Source organism: Salarias fasciatus, chromosome 20 (genome assembly GCF_902148845.1).
Source record: "Salarias fasciatus chromosome 20, fSalaFa1.1, whole genome shotgun sequence".
Classification (NCBI taxonomy): Eukaryota; Metazoa; Chordata; class Actinopteri; order Blenniiformes; family Blenniidae; genus Salarias; species Salarias fasciatus.
In genome coordinates this window covers 8,343,993-8,356,961 of record NC_043764.1, presented here as the reverse complement: position 1 = coordinate 8,356,961, position 12,969 = coordinate 8,343,993, and the positions used below count along the sequence as shown (strand labels likewise).

The 12,969-nt window shown below is 40.2% G+C and overlaps 1 pseudogene; it reads right to left on the bottom strand.

The window, feature by feature from the left end:
• Nucleotides 1-1,528: 1,528 nt before the first annotated feature.
• LOC115408583 (uncharacterized) lies at nt 1,529-12,390 on the bottom strand (annotated as a pseudogene).
• Nucleotides 12,391-12,969: the final 579 nt, after the last annotated feature.

Below are 12,969 nucleotides of genomic sequence, written 5' to 3'. Positions count from 1 at the left end.
AAACGTGCAAACTCCTTAAAGAGCAACGAACCCCCAAATCACTTTTTTTTTGCTTATAAACTATATAAATGCATGTCTTATATTGTTGTCTACTCGTTTCTGACATTACTTTTACAATTTAGTGCAAATTTGTTTAAAATCCTATTTTTGTGACAAAAACCGTCTTACTTCCGCCCCAAGTGGTTTAACAGCGTTTACTACATTTGAATTTTGTGATTGGCTGGATGATGGCATCCAACGTACGTATTACCCACGCCCCTGCATCCATCGTACGTCATCGAGTACAGCCCTATATAAGCGATGCCTCCCCTACGAGTTGGAGTCGGACCAGAGCGAGCGATCTTTTCCACAGCGATTAGCTGATTAGCATTGTTTTAGCAGTAGCATCATTTTAGCATTAGAGTGAGCTGGTTAGATCATTTAGATCATTTAGCGTAGTTCACAGGCGTAATTTACGTAGGGTTGGTGGGTTATAAAAACCGACGAGCTCCCCGGGAGCCCCGACGCTCCGTGTTCCGAGTGAGCACCACTCTGCGCCGCTCCCACGCTCCGTGTGAGCACCGCACCGCCCGTCACTGCTCGGAGTCGCTAGGCCAGCATGCGCTGTCACAGCAAGTCAGCCCCCCCCCCCAATCCATCGAGCCCACCTCTTTTCAAAATCCTGAGGGGGGCGGAGTAAATCTCTGTCAAGGGGGTTAGTTGCTCTTTAAGGCACCTTTAAGGTAATCAAACTGGCCAAGATACTCAGATTAACTCAGTGTAATATCAATTTTGGGGATGCCAATTCGCTGAAAACACTAGGAAAAAAGCTTTATCTGTCATTATTTTGTCTTGGTGATTATTATGTATATTTACTTTGTTCAATTCTGTGTGGCGCAACGCTGCAAATAATTTCCCTCTGTAATTAATAAAGTGTATTTATTCTATTTTTTAACCAATTTACTTATTCTCTCAACTATTAAATGATATGACAAATCAATGTAGCACAATAGGAATTCATTCTTTTAAAACTGAGACTGTAATTAGCAACATGATAACTGCTAATTTATTCTTTAATGAGAGCATAGAAACAGTTGCTGATTGAAGGAGCCTGTAGTGAAAACATATTTTTGCATTTCTCAGTACATTTTTGAAAACGTTTGCTCCAACTACACCGCCTTTCTACATTTATTAATACCGTAATCATGTTGTACCCAAATGGTTCTGGCTCTGCATGAGACAAACTTTGAAAGGTCTGGATGTATTGCTGCTGTACGAGTACCTGGTTGTGGTGATTGCAGGGGTTGGGATGGTTTCGATGGAAGGTTACTTTCAGGTACGTTCTAATGGCATCCACGTAGACGGACTTCATCTCACGAGCTTTGAAACCATTCCTCTCTGGTTGTCAGACAGAGACACATACCTGAGCGACAGCAAAGTGAAGCTGTTAAAGAGCGCCCTCTGCTGCAGCATTCAAATAACTGACAAATCCAGCTTGTTGCAACAGAACGAAGTGGCTGTAAAAGCTGATCTGGCATCAGCTGCAGTCTCACCCAAGTCTGCGGAGTTGCCCGGGGAACCCAGCAGTGCTGCTGTCAGGGAGAGAGTCTCCAATATGGAACTCCACCTTGGCTGGGATGAGGTACTGGTGAGCCAGCAGCTGCAGCTTCCTCACCCTGCATCTCTCTGCCAGCTGGAGGGTGATGTGCTGCGGGAAGGAACACTGCCTGCAAAACATTTCAGTCACAGGAATTTGGTTGTTGTGGAAAAAAGGCAAAATAAACGAGAATAACATACTGAATTGTCATTGACATTGTCTTTCAGTACCTGCAGGATCTCCAGCCACTGATGGTGGGAGCATGGACCATCAGTTCTTTGGCACTGAAGTTGTCCTCATGGCTTGAAGAGTCAATCACAACGAACCCTATCTTCCGTGGCATTCATCTGATAGACACTAAGAAATCACAAAATCACTGTATCAGTTCCCCATACATGAGATTTACTAAATTATGACAAAGGAGGGAAATGCTGAGATTTTACAAAGCATTCAATTCCTGCTGTGAACAACTTCACTTATCAGGAATAAAAACAACATATTAAACACACCAAAACTGGCACATACAGATCATTTAGAGTCACCAATTAACCTTGAACACATGGATTTGGACTGTGGGAGGAAACTGGAGTGCTTTGGGAAAACCTACACATGCACGGAGAGAACATGTAACGATCTACTCTTTTTGTCTAAATGGCGACTCACCTTTTTGGGGGGACAAGCAAAGTTTGTAAATATGTTATGGGAAAAAAAAGTCGGTTCTAGAGTGGCTCCAGGTATAAACATGAATTTTGTTTTAAATTCAATTACTTTGAAGGCATTCATTTGGATTGGCCTCCAGTTGACAACAGGAACTTTTGAGATTCAGACCAAGATTCAGATGCTGAACTCCTATGTTCACTGTACTAAGGAAAAATGAATTAATAACAGCCCCTATAATTCCCTCCTGCCAGGCTCCAGTCCTGGAGGAGTCTGGAAAATTCCAGAAAGTAATTTCTTGGGATGATCAGAGTCCCGACGGTTTCTCTCTGGTCCTGGAGGTTGCTGGTTCCTCCACCCTCTGGTTCCTACACCTTGTACACTGCCACTAAGCAGGAGCAGCAGTGCAGGTGGAGTTGGTGGATGTATCTCATGGGTGGTGCATCAACTGCATCTGTACAGATCATGATAAAAATAATTTTCAATGCCTTGCCTATTAAAGAGTTTTTTTCTTCAGCGTGCCACTGGTTCTAGAGACGGATCAAAAAAACACAAGGTGTCTTAATACCTGATGATTTGATGGTCAAAGCAGGAGCAAAAAATCATGTAGACATCGAAATATATTCGGAATTATTTTTATAATGATGTATAAATAAAATGATGTAAAAATTATATATATATATATATATATATATATATATATATATATATATATATATATATATATATATATGTATTATACGTGTGTATAAATTAATATTGGAGCAGCGCATATCTGTCTGCTATTGTAACAAATGTGGCTCCTTGAAATACTCTGAATAATCATTTAGACACTTATTACTTATATTAAGTTTTTTTTTTTGGGGGGGGGATATTACTGGCTAAATAGATGAACATTGAAATATAATAATGAAAGAACAATAGAGAAACTGATGAAGCTCTCACGATCAACTCTGCAGCTCTCTGATCTGTTTGCCATCCAACAACCTGCCTTGCTTCCAGCCAAAAAAATAAATAAACTTTTACAGCTGTTGCAGAACAAAATGGGCTTATTTCTATTTATTTTATGTCCAGACAAGAGATTAACAATCAACAATACCTGAATGAGGACGATGAAGTGGTAAATTCTGTTGAACCAGGAGACTGCAGTCCTCTTTTCTTCATCTTCTCATGGAAGGCAAGCTTCAATAAGTAATCCTGGCTGAAAATTGGAGGAGATTCAAGCAACGCTTTGCTTTGTACTTAACGGCAATTGGACTTGATGAAGCAAGCAACAAAAAGCAAGCAGCAGTGTTTTTGCACGTAGTGGATGAGGACGCACTAGAAGTTTATAATAACTTCACATTTGCTGATGGAGACGGCATGAAGCTAAATAAGATAACAGAGAATTTTGAAGCTTCCTGCATGCCTAAGAGAAATGTGACATTTGAAAGGCACAGATTCTTCACGTGTACAGAAGACAGGAGAGACAACTGATCAATATGCGACAGAGCTACGGAACAGAAGTAAGACGTGTGAATTTGGAGGACTGACAGACTCTTTAATAAAAGACAGACTTGTGTGCGGGATCCCTGATAATGGTCTAAGAGAGAGGCTATTGAGAGAGGAAAATCTTGATCTGGAAAAAGCACTGAAACTGTGCAGAGCGGCTGAGACTGTAAAAGTGCAAGCAAAAGAACTGTTCAGTGACAGCTGCAAGTTTGATGCTGTGAACAAGAACACACACCACACACAGAGTCAAAAAGAGTGTTGCCTCTGTGACTAAACACCAATCAATCAATCAATTTATTTTTGTATAGCCCAGTATCACAACAGCAGTTGCCTCAGAGGGCTTCAAGTTAAAATAAAAACAGTGAATAAGCATAATGTTAATATGTCAAATTCATAGTAACGAGACAAAACGAAGCAACCACCGCCTTAGACCCTCACATCCGGCAAGAAAAAACTCCAAGAACCCAGTGGGAAAAGAAGAAATCTTGGGGAGAACCACAGTATGGAGGGATCCCACTCCCAGGGACGGACAGCTTTGGCAACAGCTGGCATGAGACAATAAGAAGTAAAGCAGGACTATGTTGAATGCAGTCCGTTGGACGGTCCAGCACACGAACCACGGATCCCAGAAGTAGAACCGAAGCCAGTCCGCGGGCACAGCACCGACAGGAGTGTCTTCCCAGTCTGGACGGAGCTTGTTCATAGGCCCTCGTAATAGTGTAGTCAGCAACTGAAACTGGAGTAGACTCCCCCTCGAAGGGGGGACAGCAGGTGAAAAACAATGAACGAACTAAAGGGAATAACATTCAGACATTAGAGGATAGGGCTCAGTGCACCGTACTTCCCACAGCATTCTAGCTCCTAGGGCAGCTTTGTGGATAGTTTATCAATCAATCAATCAATCTTGTTTATTACAAAATTACAAATTTACAAATTGCAAAATGACAATGTCACATAGAGACATACAGTAATTTGAAAAACAATCATTTTGTAACTAGGGACACCCTTGGAAGCAGACTAGTGCTTATTGGCGGGGCCCTATAACATTAAGATCGGAGAATTTTGCATTAAACACAGAAAATCACATACAACCTACAGTTACCTAAGCTATTACCTACCCTACACTAATCCTACCTGCACATGGCAACAATACAACACACATCAATATATTATTGCATACAGAATACTCATGGGTTTCAGAGGACATAAATAAGCCGTCAGCTCATCGGGGTTCCATTATATTTTTGAAGGAGATTAAGTTTAAGTTTCTTTTTGAAAATGGGCAAAGACCTACACATTTTAAGGTCTTCACTCAGCTCATTCCAAATCTGTGGACCCTTACATGTTACACTAAAACTAGTGCATTTCAACTTCGTATTTTTACCCTTTAACAGTGATTTACCCCTTGTGTTATAGTCATGAGAGGGGGTAGAAATAGGAATTAACTGACAGAGTTTAACATTGAGTCTATGCACGACATTATACATGGTACAGGCATTGTGAAATAAGTTGCACTCAGTGAGTTTCAGAAGCTGATGTTTATAGAAGAGAGGGTCCGATGGACAGTTATACTTAGCCCAAGAAATGGCTTTTATAGCCTTCTTTTGTAGAACTTGCAATTTTAGGAGGTGACTTGGGTAAGTATTACACCATGTGATGTTACAGTAATTTAGATGGGGTTCAAATATAGACCTATATAAAGTCAGAAGGGCCTCAAGGGGAAGGAAATGTCTCACCTTGAAAAGAAGGCCAACATACTTAGATAGTTTCATTGTTAGGTAATCAAGGTGTTTGCTGAAGTTTAAATGTTCATCAATTTGCATGCCAAGAAAATTAATAAATTTTACTCGTTCAAGTACACAATTGCTTATTTTAATTTGTACATTTTCAAGGCTTGTCCGACATTTACTTGAGCGAAATATGATACATTTGGTTTTCGCTACGTTCAATGATAATTTATTACATTTAAACCAGGTGTCAACTTTTTCCAATTCCCGATTTACAGTAATCTGGAGTTGTTCCAGGTTTTTGTGAGATAGAAATAAATTTGTGTCATCTGCAAAGACAACTTTATGAAGAACTGGAGAAGAATTTGAGAAATCATTTACATAAATTAGAAAAAGAAGTGGGCCTAAGATTGACCCCTGAGGTACCCCACAATTAATAGCTTTACAGTTAGATATATTATCATTTACGTACACATATTGCTCTCTGTCATTTATGTAGCTTCTGAACCAACTGAGTGCTAAGCCCCTGACACCATAGTGCTCCAACTTTCCTAATAAAATATTATGATCAATAGTGTCAAACGCTTTTGATAAGTCGAGAAAAACACCAATTCCACACTCACCTTTATCAATAGCGTCATTTATTTTTTCAATGAGATCCAGGATTGCCAAACAAGTGGTACTTCCCTTTCTGAAACCTTATTGTGACGGGGTGAGCATGTTGTGTTTGTTAAAATAGTCATAGAGTCTTTTATAAACTATTTTTTCCATAATTTTGGAGAAAGCTGGCAAAATTGCGATAGGACGATACTGTTGTAGATTGTTTTTATCTCCAGATTTAAATATTGGAATGATTTTAGCGATTTTGGCCATCTTTGGTACCACTCCATGCTGAAGTGAAAGATTGATGCAATAAACAAGTGGATCTACAATGTCGCTGACAATGAATTTTATTATTTTGCTGCTAATGCCATCAACTCCTTCTGTGTGGGAGCTTTTCATACTGAGTATAATTTGTGTTACTTCTAAGTTGTTGGTGGGTGAAAGAAAGAAAGAGTTGGGATAATTCCCAGTGAGGTACTGATGGTAGGTGGCGCCCCCTTGTGGGCTTATGTTTTTTGATAAAGTCTCACCAATACAACTAAAATACTCATTGAAACACGTCGCAAGGTCACCAACACTGGGATCACCGTTTTTTTGGAACACTGTGGTGTCAGGGAGGACATTTGGTTTATGGCCCCGGCTGAGGACTTCGTTGAGCACTTTCCAGCATTGCTTTTGATCACCGCAAGAAGCCTTGAAACGCTCGGTGTGGTGGTTGCGTTTACTCATTTTGATCACTTTAGTTAGTTTATTTCGATACTTACTGTATTTAATTTTATTTTCTTCAGAAGGGTCCTTTATATAGTTTTTGTACAAAGCATTTTTCTTTTTGATCAAAGTCATAATTCCTTTAGTCAGCCAGTTTTTCTTGTCCCCGTGATTTCTTTTTAGTGTCTTTTCGGGAATGCACAATTTTATACTCTCACCTAATTCCTGAATCAGAGCATAATATGCTGCATCAGGACATTTACACTCATACACTGAGTTCCAAGATTTATTTTTTAGATTATTGGATAGATTACTTAAGTTTCTCTTAGTTAATGCTTTTGCTTTGTTTTTTGTATAAGGTTTGTCATTTTTAGTAGTAAGATCTGCGAGAAGAATGATAGGGAAATGATCTGTAATATCAGATAATATCACACCCGAGTTAAAGCTAGTATTTTGAATATTAGTTATGATGTTGTCAATAATGGACTTACTGGAGTCTTTTTCTCTGGTGTATGTGTTTATTGTGGGGTAAAAAGAAGAGGAATAAAGAGAATTTAAGAAGTCTTTTTTTTCAGAATTGTCTTTGGCTAAATTTATATTGAAATCTCCAAGAATGAAGCAATTTTTGTTGGAATTATTTATACTATTCAGTAGTTCATCCACATTAACAGTGAAATTATGTGAGTCGGAATCTGGTGGTCGATAGATCACCCCAACAATTATGTTTTTGCCATTTTTGATATTAAGTTCGATAAATAAAGAATCGGAGTGCCCATCATTGATAAATAGATCATCCCGGGTGGTCACTGAATGGCATAGGTCTACATACAGACACACCCCACCACCAGCTTTCCCAACCCTGTTTTTGTTGGAAGTTTAGTATTTAAAGTGTGCTTTTTTGACTTGTGATATCAAGGATATCAAGGACGCATAATAAATACTCACTCGGCTTTCCATACTCTACCGCCTAATGTCCATTTAGAGACTCGAGGAGTCACCAGTAACCCTGCATTTTGAGAGCGAAGTGCTCTGATTGGTTGATAAGGCGTTAAAGCATCTTGGAGATAGGTCGGAGCCATCCCATTTAGGATTTTGTAAGTGAGGAGAAGGATTTTAAATCTAACTCCAAACTCGACAGGAAGCCAGTGAAGAGATTTTAGAACGGGAGTAATGTGTTCACGTCTTCTAGTTCCGGTTAATAATCTGGGGGCCGCATTTTGAACCAACTGAAAGTTTTTTAATGCACTTTTTGGGCAGGCTGCGAGAAGGGAGTTGCAGTAGTCCAGTCGAGTAGAAACAAATGCATGGAAGAGTTTTTCTACATCGCTTCTAGGCAGAATGTTTCTTATTTTAGCTATGTTGCGCAAAAGGAAATATGCGGTTTTACAAGCCAGGTTGATGTGTGCTTTAAAGGAGATATCCTGATCAAATAAGACCCCGAGGTTCCTGACAGTAGAGGAGGAGGATACACTGACGTTATCTAAGGTGATAATCTGTTCAGATAGACACTCTCTCAGTTTATGGGGGCCTAGTATAGTGACCTCTGTTTTGCCAGGATTAAGACGGAGATAGTTCGTAGTCATCCAGTGTAGCTCCCTCACGGATCACAGGCACGAGTAGTGTAAAAAACAGGGTTTATTGACTCTGCAACCCGTGAGAATTAGTGACAAGGAAACAATGAAATACATATTAAAGGGACTTAAGGAGGGGGGGGGGGGGGGGGGGGGGGGGGGGGGGGGCTCGTGCTTCGATTCACGCACCGGGAGCAAATATATAATATTACCGGGAGAGCGGACAAATGAAACTACAAATACAACTACAAATGAACTTTCTTCTGTTGATTCTTGGTTTGTCAGCAAGTGAGCAGCGGCGTATTCGCGCTTGCGCGATTCATTTGAAGTGTGGAGGAGTGGTGTGGGTCTCCTTTCTGCTCTGCCTGCAGCAGAGAGCGCTGCGTGAGACTGGCCGCCTGTGAGACTGACCGCCTGTGAGTGCTTTGGGACGGGGGAGGGGCTCACGCAGCACCCGCTGCTTGCTGAGGACAGCGCAGACGTCCTGTCACGTCTCCAGAGCACAAGAAAAAGTCCTAAATTTGTTGCTAGTTACTTTAAAAAAAAAAAAAAAAAGTCGAAAAGAGGCTTTGGAAAGTCGCCAGATTTAGCGAGAAAGTCACCAAGTTGGCAACACTGCCCGCCCCTGATCCCAGCAGTGTTTGAGTCCGCGTCCACGGCGGCCATGTTCTTCCTGTTCGGCAACGCGCATACAGCCTCAATTTACGTCACATCCCCACGATTGCGCGGGAAATTCGGACCACGAACAGCAACAAATTATTTGGCACACAGCCTGTATAAGGCAACAGACAGATAGGCGGATTGGCCTGTTATTTTAGGTTTTTAATGCTTCACGACCCATTAGCATTGAATAAAGTGGAAATGCATGTGTAGTTTTTCACAAATCTTGCCTTAAGTCCCTTTAACACACACTCTTTGCAACAATCAAATGAAATAAACGACACGAAAGTAAGACAAACCTCGTGAGCTGCCATCCACGAGGGGCTAAAACTTCTTGTATTTGTCTTGTTGCTTCTTTTATCTTCAGTTTCTTGGCTTACAAACTTATTATTTGAACATTTTTCCCTCTTTTGACGTGCAAAAACACTGCTGGTATCGCAGCGCAGCGGAGCTGAGTGCGCTGGTAATTAAGGTCAGGTGGAACCCAAAACCTGAACAAAGTTCCGGTCTATTTCACCACGAGATGGCACAACAAAGAAAGATATTAAACAAATAAAAATAAAGCCTAAATATGTGAGTCTGTTACATCCAGGCTTTAATTTATCTGATACAGTCACTGAGTCTGTCTATTTGATTAGTTTGATCAGGTTTCATAGATAGATACAATTGTGTGTCATCTGCATAGCAATGAAAATTGATATCGTGACTTCTAATTATGTTCCCTAAAGGAAGCATATAAAACAGAAATAAAATTGGCCCGAGCACGGACCCTTGAGGAACCCCATAACTGACCTGGGAGCACGGTGAGGACTGTTGGTTAACATGAACAAATTGGTACCTATTAGATAAATAGGATTTGAACCAGCAGAGGGCTTTTCCTCTGATGCCAACCTCACATTCTAACCTCTGCAGGAGAATATTATGGTCGATTGTATCAAACGCTGCACTGAGGTCTAGGAGAACCAGGATTGAGACGAGACCTGCGTCAGCCGCCAATAGCAAGTCATGAGTGACTTTAACTAACGCAGTCTCAGTGCTGTGATAAGCTCTATATCCTGACTGAAATTTCTCAAATAAACTATTGTCCTGTAGGTGGCGGCAGAGCTGTTTAACCACGACTTTTTCCAGAATTTTTGAAATAAAAGGCAGATTTGATATGGGTCTGTAGTTGGCTAGAATATCAGGATCAAGATTAGGTTTTTTCAGCAGTGGTTTGATTACTGCAAATTTAAATGACTGTGGCACATGGCCAATTTCTAGAGACGTATTTATTATAGTTACGATCGTATTTAAGATAACTGGAAGAACATCTTTGAAAAGCTTAGTTGGAATTGGATCTAGGAGACAGGTCGAAGTTTTAGAAGACAATCGAAGTAATCTCAGCCCCATCTACTGATGAGAAACTATCTAGTATTTCAGGTACCGTATTGGCCCGAATATAAGACGACTCCGATTATAACACGACCCCTATTTTTCAAAGATCATTTTGTGAAAAAAAAAAAAATGTTGAAGACAGTAAGGTCACTCATAAGACAACTTTTTATTATACAATTATTATAAACTCAAAACTCACAACTGAGATAACATTTCACGAGATATAAAATGAAAAAATATATTCTCTTTCTCAAAATAAGAAACAATAAGCAACAAATAAGAACCTCAAGGGGTCCAAACTGCATAAATGATGTAAATAACTTTCCAGTGCCTTCAGCTGAATCAGGCTCTGGTGGTGGACATTCCGTCTTTCCGTCTTTCAGAGACGTATTCACTCACCCTTCTATCAGTCTCTCTGAAGCGTCGCTCTGGGACCACGGAAAGCTTTTCTCATAGTGTTAACATCTGGAGGCGTTTTTTCTGTGCTCTCCAATAAGAACGAGGCTCTGCTCCATCAGATCTCCTGGTGGCTTGGCAGTTGTTTGATGACTCTGCTGCGTTGATCACCATCAGTTTAAAGTTGGTATCATAACGTCTCCTCTGTTGTTTGCTCAGTTGTCCAGCGTTCATCCCCTTTGTTCCAGATGATCCGCCATTTTTCATCAGATCATTTGATCTCATTTCATCGCTCCACTCGCTCTCTGCTCAGTGATACTTTGGCTCCATCTAGCGGCGCGGATGCGTATTGACCATCTACCGTAAGTCCGCGATTATAACACGACCCCACTTTTGAGGATGCAGTTTCTGGAAAAAAAACATCGTCTTATATTCGGGCCAATACGGTATTTCAGGTGGAGGCAGTGGCTGGATTCCCTGAGCTTGATTTGAGCAAAGCGCTTCACTGATTTTACCTCTGATGGTTATGATTCTATCATTAAAGAATTTAAGAAAGTCATGGCAGTTTAAAGATTCTGGGATTACTGGTTCCACTACAGTATGACTGTTTGTCAGTCTGGCTACAGTGTTGAATAGAAACTGAGGGTTATTTTTGTTTATTTCTATTAAACGAGAGTAATATAATGCCTTGGCTTTAAAAAGAGTTTGTTTATAGCTTAGCAAGCTACATTTCCAAGCCTTCAGAGATTGTTCCGATTTAGATTTACGCCACAGTCTTTCTAATTGCAGAGTTTTTTTGTTTGAGAACACGGGTTTCAGAATTAAACCATGGAGCAAGCGCCTGGGTCGATTGGTTTTCAGCTGCAACAGGGCCACTATGTCGAGGGCAGATTTTAGTGAGTGCATAGCACTGTCAACGAACTGGTCACTATTATCACCACTGGTCGGTAAGCTCATTTCTGTGAGTTCACAAGATAATGCAGCAAATGCAGGCTGGATCAATTCTTTGTACCGAGCCACAGATTTTTCAGATAATGTCCGTATCAGCTGAATTTTATCTTTTTTGAGCAGAGTAGTCTTCAATTAAAACCTGAAAAGTAATCAAAAAATGGTCTGAGAGTATAGGGTTCTGAGGGAGAACATTTAGGTCACTGACCTCTATCCCATATGTTAAAACCAGATCCAGGGTGTGCTTGTGACTTTGAGTGGATTCATCAACATTTTGAGTGAAACCGATGCTATCTAATACTGCAATAAACACATTACTCAAATTGTCACCAGAATCATCCACATGGATGTTAAAGTCACCTATTATAAGAATCTTGTTATGAGCCAATACTATATTGCTTAAAAACTCTGAGAACTCAGTTAAAAAGTCAGAGTAAGGACCAGGAGGTCGATACACAATAACTAATAGCACAGCTTTTTGATTCTTCCAATTTGGACAAGTAAGCGTTAGTATTAAGTTTTCAAAAGAGTTGAATTTAACGTTAGTTTTGGGTTTAAGAAGAAGACTGGAGTGCGATATCACTGCCACACCTCCACCTCGACCTGTCGATCTGGCTGCTTGAAAATTAACATGGGTAGGAGGGGTACATTCATTCATTGTATTTCTTATGACACATGCAATGTTTATACATTCCACCGTCGGTCAGTCAGTGTGGTCATTGATTATCTTGTGTTGATTGTTAACCGACACCCACCAAACCACCAAACTGGTGAGATCTGTCCAAAGCAGAAATAAGGGAATTCAAAAGTAAATGTTTCTTTTCTTCTGTTTGTTTGTTTCTGTTTCCCATCTGGAGTAACAGTATTTTAGATTTCATGAAAAACTACAGACTGGACAAGTTAAATAACTGAAGGCATCTTAACATTGACAGAAAAATGGTCATTTTTCACATGGAAGTAAAACTTTGTCTCAACCAGTTTTTACCCTGAATGAAAGTATTCATCTTCTGTTGTGTGCCTAACCGTTAATATTGTAAAGCTGTTTTAATGTATTTATTTCTAGAAGACAAAATCACAGAGGAAAACAGTAATGTCATGCATGTTTGTGATGGGAAGTACAGAAGTAGTGAGGCTCTGGAGCAAAATTGAAAAAAGAGGAGAAAATACTCGGTTGAGTACCATCATCTGAAGTAAATAGACAATAGATCATCCAGCTGTTTGTCCCAAGACAGATGTAGAAGGACATTAATACGTACAG